The sequence below is a fragment of the Eublepharis macularius genome, chromosome 2 (assembly GCF_028583425.1).
Source record: "Eublepharis macularius isolate TG4126 chromosome 2, MPM_Emac_v1.0, whole genome shotgun sequence".
Classification (NCBI taxonomy): Eukaryota; Metazoa; Chordata; class Lepidosauria; order Squamata; family Eublepharidae; genus Eublepharis; species Eublepharis macularius.
Genome location: NC_072791.1, coordinates 155729190 through 155735189, shown reverse-complemented (window position 1 = coordinate 155735189; position 6000 = coordinate 155729190).

The window sequence follows — 6000 nt, the reverse complement described above, 5'->3', positions numbered from 1 at the left end:
CACCTGCATGGATCCTGCGGTGATAGGAGGAGCCCCAAGCTCTACTACCAATCACCGGAGGGTTTTACACAAGATTAACCAACCGGGACCGTCAAAACAGCCTTCCTCATTCTAGCATTCTAAGCGCTATGCATGCAGGGAGTTGTAGTAATCTCTTTTTATGACACAGCTGCTTACTATTGCCAGTTAAAGGCCGCAAAAGGGAATCATGGGAGATGCAGTCCAGTTTTTGTCATTCTCCCAGCTATCCCGTAGTGAGCCAATAATTTTGCCCAAGATGGCGGCTGTATGGCTTCGAGTTCCGGGTAGGCTGGGGAGTTTAAGATAAAATTTTTGTTGGGGGTGATGGTGGCTGGTGAGCTGCAGGTTGTAATCCTCTGAACAGTTACTTAGGGGTAAACCCCATTGCACGCAACTAGATTTACTTGCGAGTAAATGCATTTAGAAGCGAGCTAAAAGAGGCTGCCTATAGGGTGACAACGCCTTTACGTAAGAGAGGACGGTGGGTAGTAGGCATGGTCGAAGCGAGGTGGAATGTTATTGGTACTGGAAGCCAAGACAGCAGGAGAGTCATCTGCCTATCACGTTTGGGGGGCTTTATCCCTTCCCCATTTTATTTATTTTCACCACAACCTTGTGAGGTGGGTTAGACTGAGGGCCAAACTACAAGTGACGAACGACACTTGAACGGCAAGTGTATTCCTCCCTGTTCACTTGCCTTCCAGTTGCTCTCCACTCGATCCACTTGCCATTCAAGTGTGTCACTTGTAGCTTGGCCCTGAGACTCTGAGAGTGACTGACTAGTCCAGGGTTCCCCAGGAAGTTCTATATCAAGATATTCAGGTGACATTCTAGCCACCACACCTGTTGCTCTAATCTCTAAAAGCTGAATATATGCTAATTTGTCGGTTGCTTCTCCCCACTAGCCAAGGTGACAAAGCTGCTCAAGAGGCTCCTATGCCTTTAAGAGTTGTACAGAAGAGGGGTGGTAGCTTGGTTTGTCAGTGATTTAGGGAAAAGTTGTATCTGGAGAAATGATTCAGTAGGTACTGGTTTCATTCACATCTGAAAACTCTACACCAGGGGTCCCCAACATGGTGCCCTTAGGTGCCATGACACCTATTGACACCTTTCTTGGCAGTCCTCAAATGTTTTTAGAAAGTGGTCAGGGACATGTGGGTCTTACTGAGTTTATTTATTTAATATATTGTCGAAGGCTTTCACGGCCTTTTAAAATTGAAATTTATACTCCACCTTTCTCCCCACTGGGGACCCAAAGAAGCTTACATCACTCTCCTCTCCTGCATTTTATCCTCAAAATAACCTGGTGAGGTATGTTTTGTGGATTAATGCAGGCCAGGAGGCAACATCAGGCAGGATACTTAACAAGAGGTTTTATTCGTTTGTTACAGGCCCTGCTTTACTTTCTCCTCTATCTTCTCAGGTCTAGAGGGCCTAGTCTACCTAACAACAAACTATTGTTTCCCTAATGGGAAAAACTTTCCATATGCATGAAAATATTTTTAAACAATAAGTTAAAGGCATCCAGTTGAACAGAACTACTGCATAATGTCATTCTCTGGCATTTTGTGATTCAATCTGCCTCCCATGGCAGCCATTTTGTGGTTGTGCCCACCACTCTATCAGAATTCCGAATGTGACTACAGGCTCAAAAAGCTTGGGGGGACCATTGTTCTACTCAGTGTCCCAGTACCTTCACCTTTCAGTTGGGATTGGTCATAATACAGGCAGCTGCAGTTTCCAGTAGAGTTTCATCTCTGGGTTTGGAAATTCCTGAACATTTGAGGGAAAGTGGGGTTTGGGGAGAGAAGAGACCCCAGCAAGAGACCACCCTCCAAAGCAGCCATTTTATCTAGAACTGATCTGAGTTTTCTGGAGATCAGTTTTAATTCTGGGACATCCTCAGGCCCCAGCTGTGGGTTGACAACCCTAGTTTCCAGGCACGTTAGAAGACATTTTTTTCCAATATGATCACAATCACAACGTGGATTAGTTCCCATTAATATGGTATAATTCTAGACACACTTGAGAATAAACCCCATTGAAGTCTTTAAGGCCTAACTGAGAACATATACTTTGGATTTGATTGTTAGTCACCTTTTAGTATAGATGACCTAAGGATGTAGATTCCTTCTTCTGTGTGCCCATTTATCATTGGCATATGCATTTTAATTTACAATAGCAGTTTACATTTGGGGCCAGGAATTAGTAGATCACAAGCAGGTGACCCACAAGGAATGGGGTGGGCTCATTTCCCCCTCTCCTGCTATTTCATCCTTCCCTTCCCTGAAAGCCCACCCCCCCAGCATCTCCCTTTTTCCTTGTTCCTTCTCACCTACCTCCCAACCTACCTTTTGTGGGATGGTTGCTGTTGAACAGTTGCCAGCAACCTTGCCTGGGTGAGTCGTACAAGTCACCCACTGGTTGCTGCCAGGCCTGGTTCTGATGAGTCCTCTCCAAAACAGCCCTGTAACCCCCCCCCCCACACACACACTTTTTAAATAACAGAAACCAAGCCTTTGAAGGCCAACAATACTTTGTGTTTGCCTAACAATGGCCACTGAAAAGGACATCCATTTCTTAATCCTAGAAGCACTCCTTTTATCATTTTGGAGAATTTTCACATACACACTTTTTTTTAAGACTTCAGATTTATCTGCATACCTGAGATTCTCCTCAAATTTATAGAAAGGTCTGTCTTCTGTGCATGGCCTCATTTTTCAGATTTAAGTATTGCCAGATGGGGCCACATTGAGAATCAGATATATCAGTTTCAGTTGTTATAAAACAGCAACTTCATGTACACAGTATGACTTTTTTGCAGGTTTCCTTTCTGCCATTAGGAGCCAGACTGCAGGCTTAATTGTGCCCTTCAAGACTACCACCAGATCCTTCTATAACAGTCGCTGGGCTTGGAGAGAAGTACAGAGAAAAACACAGCCTGGTGAACAAGTCTATGAGGGAGTGGAATATATTCCCCAGAAGAAAGCCAAGAACCCCATGAAGGCAGTTGGCATTGCTTGGTGAGTATCCAAATGCCAGTTTCTGCTCCAGTATCTCAGTTTTCTGTCTTTTTTGCAATCTACAGTACTGAGTAATACAGTGTGAGAAAAGACTGGTTTAATTCTTGGGTATACGTGCAATGCTAGAAAGTGGCAGAAAGACAGTAGGATACTAAGCAGGAGTAGCTGCAGGAGGCTATGGTTTGAAACACTAGGGCCCTTGCATAAAGTAGTCTCAACAAAAGCTGGATATGGAGTTGCTAGCTTTTTACTCCTTTTATAGTCTGGATTCCATAGCTTTTTGCTTAAATATTAATTTTGTCTTCTCTAGGGCCATTGGCTTCCCTTCTGGCATCATCCTTTTCCTCCTCACTAAGCGAGAAGTGGACAAGAACCGGTTGAAACAGTTGAAAATCCGCCAGAAAATTAAGGCATCCAATGAAGGAGAATATGAGAGAGAACGGTACAAGTTAGCCACACTGGGAACAGAGGAACTGACTGAAACAAAAACCTAGTCTTTGGTTCTGGTTGCAGTGGCCAAAACTCCCAGTATTTATGATGAAGGAACTGATGGATCTCTGTATATTCCTACTGCGTAGTTACTGGAATTAGGAGATGCTCTGATAAACTCTCTAGGCCTACTTGGGGCCCAACACAGTACTGAACCAGTTTCTCATGTTGGCTTGTATGAAGCTGAGCAGCTGTGATCAATAAATTCCTCTAAAGCTTTAGACCTTGGCATCAGATGGATCCGAGAAAAGAAATACAGCAGTCTGGCCAGCAACAAAAAGTGATTCTTTGCTAAGTAGTTATCAATGCTTTTTTTTTTTAAGGTGTCAGTACTCATATATAAAGTTGTGTTGATTTCTACCAATCCACCCCTTCCTCTGCAGGCCCTCACTAGGCTGTTTACTGAGGGTTCACTAACCCACGGGAACAACATTTCAGAGGGCTCAGTAGGCTGCACCAGTAGAGAGAAATCATTGTTGCCCCCTTTTAAGAAAAGGGTACTTAATTTTTCTGAATAGTATGGTTGGATACAGGCCATTATCTGGTAATCATAACAATCCTGTAAAGTAGATCTGTATTATTATCTCCAGGATGTAGACAGCATTGAAAGACTGAGAAGCTGTGGCTTGCCAACCATAAGGCTACCTGTGTTCAAAGCAGTGATAAGAGTAGATCTGGGGACATACTGATTTTATTTCTATTCTTTTGTTGATTTGCTGGCAGAATTGCCAGTTTAAGCAGAAAAAAATCTGACCTGACAATTGATTCTGTATAAAGGAGCCAAAGCCTTCTTATAATATGGAAATCAGCATTAATGATGGCAGAGCAAACTGCACTTAAAGACATAGGAGCAGGGCCTGGTTGAAAAGTTAGTAACCCTATTTATGGAGAAGAGACTTAAAAATTTAACTCAAACATTTTTTGCTTTAGGAGGAAGAAAACTCACTTCTCCTACCCTACAAGGGAGGGAGGGACCGCAGGAGAGCAGGCAACCAACCACCACTTATTCCTCCACTGGGCTCTGCACCCCCCAATTTGCAGAGCAGCAGAAGCTCCTTTCCTGCCCAGGGCTATGATATCTTGCCCCATTGCCCAGTCTGCCTCTCCACACCTGGCCTATTCCTTCTATGTCCCCACCAGGGAGGGAGGAAGAACAGGCGACCACCATTCTCTATTGCTGACTACCCCCTCCCCCATCTGGGCTTTTCTACTGCTGGTGGGCTCTGCACCCATCTGGCTCATGGGGCAGTTGCAGTTTCTTGCCTGCCTGGGGCCCACCATGATTCACCCCATCACCTGGCCTGCCATCGCCCAACCTACCTATACTCCATAAAAGATAAAGAGAGCAGATGGCTTCCTCTACCTCCAGTTCACCGGTTGGCAGTGGCTAATCTCCTTCTTCCTACCCAGCTCAGGCACGGCAGCTTGAGGTGCACCTCGGTTCCTGCATACTCAGGTCCATGTCTGCCACCCACAGTAGCTCAGCTCATGGTACACCAGAGTCTGTGCTTCTGCCCCAACCCTGGTTGCTCAGGTCCCTGCACACATGCCTGCTGCCACCTACCTCCTCCCCTCTTTCTCTGAGTGAGTGGGAAAAATCCATACAGCCTTATATTCCTGCACAGATTCAGTGAAGCATGTGGTGAACTAATTAGGTACAATCTAATACAGCTACACAGTCCATTTTATTGACCACTAAGTAAATCACCAACAATATTCAGTTCCCTAAAACTGGTAATAAAGTTGTTATGCAATCCTTTTGAAATATCAAGTCATATGTAACACAAAACATCTATTTCAAAATGGATGGCTGTGGTGCACAAAAAAGCTGTTTGGAGGAAGGCTGCTGACAGATCATTTGTTAGAACTGCTCTTCCATGTACCTTCTGCATGAAGTGATTTCTCTCCTACACACCAGTGGAAGATTGACACTAATTTGACTATACTGTAATGTTTGCCACAACCACTGCACACAGCTCCCAGTGGTTTCCATAGCAAGTTATAGAACTCACAAATTATTCAGTAAACATTGATTTAAAGAATGAAACTTCAGTTCTTCTTCTAACAATAGATTGTATCTGAACATCTTGATGTTTGTGTTTGTGGTGGAGCCATGGCTCAGTGATGAAGCAACTGCTTTGCATGCATAAGGTTCAAAGTTCAGCCCCTGGCATCTTCATTGAAAGGATCAAGTAACTGGTGATGAGAACAACCTTCATCTGGGGCCCCAGAGAGCCACTGCCAGTAGACAATACTAACCAGTGGGAGATGGGTAAGTGGATGCCCGGTATAAGAACATAAAAAGCTGAGTGCTAGATAGAGCTAGTGGTCCATTTCATCTAGCATCCTGTTTCATACAGTAACCAACCTGGAGGGCCATCAGACAGGACATAGAGGCCTTCCCCTGATGCTGTGTCCTACCACTGGGTTTCAGACATTTAGTGCCTCTGGATATGGAGGTTTCCTT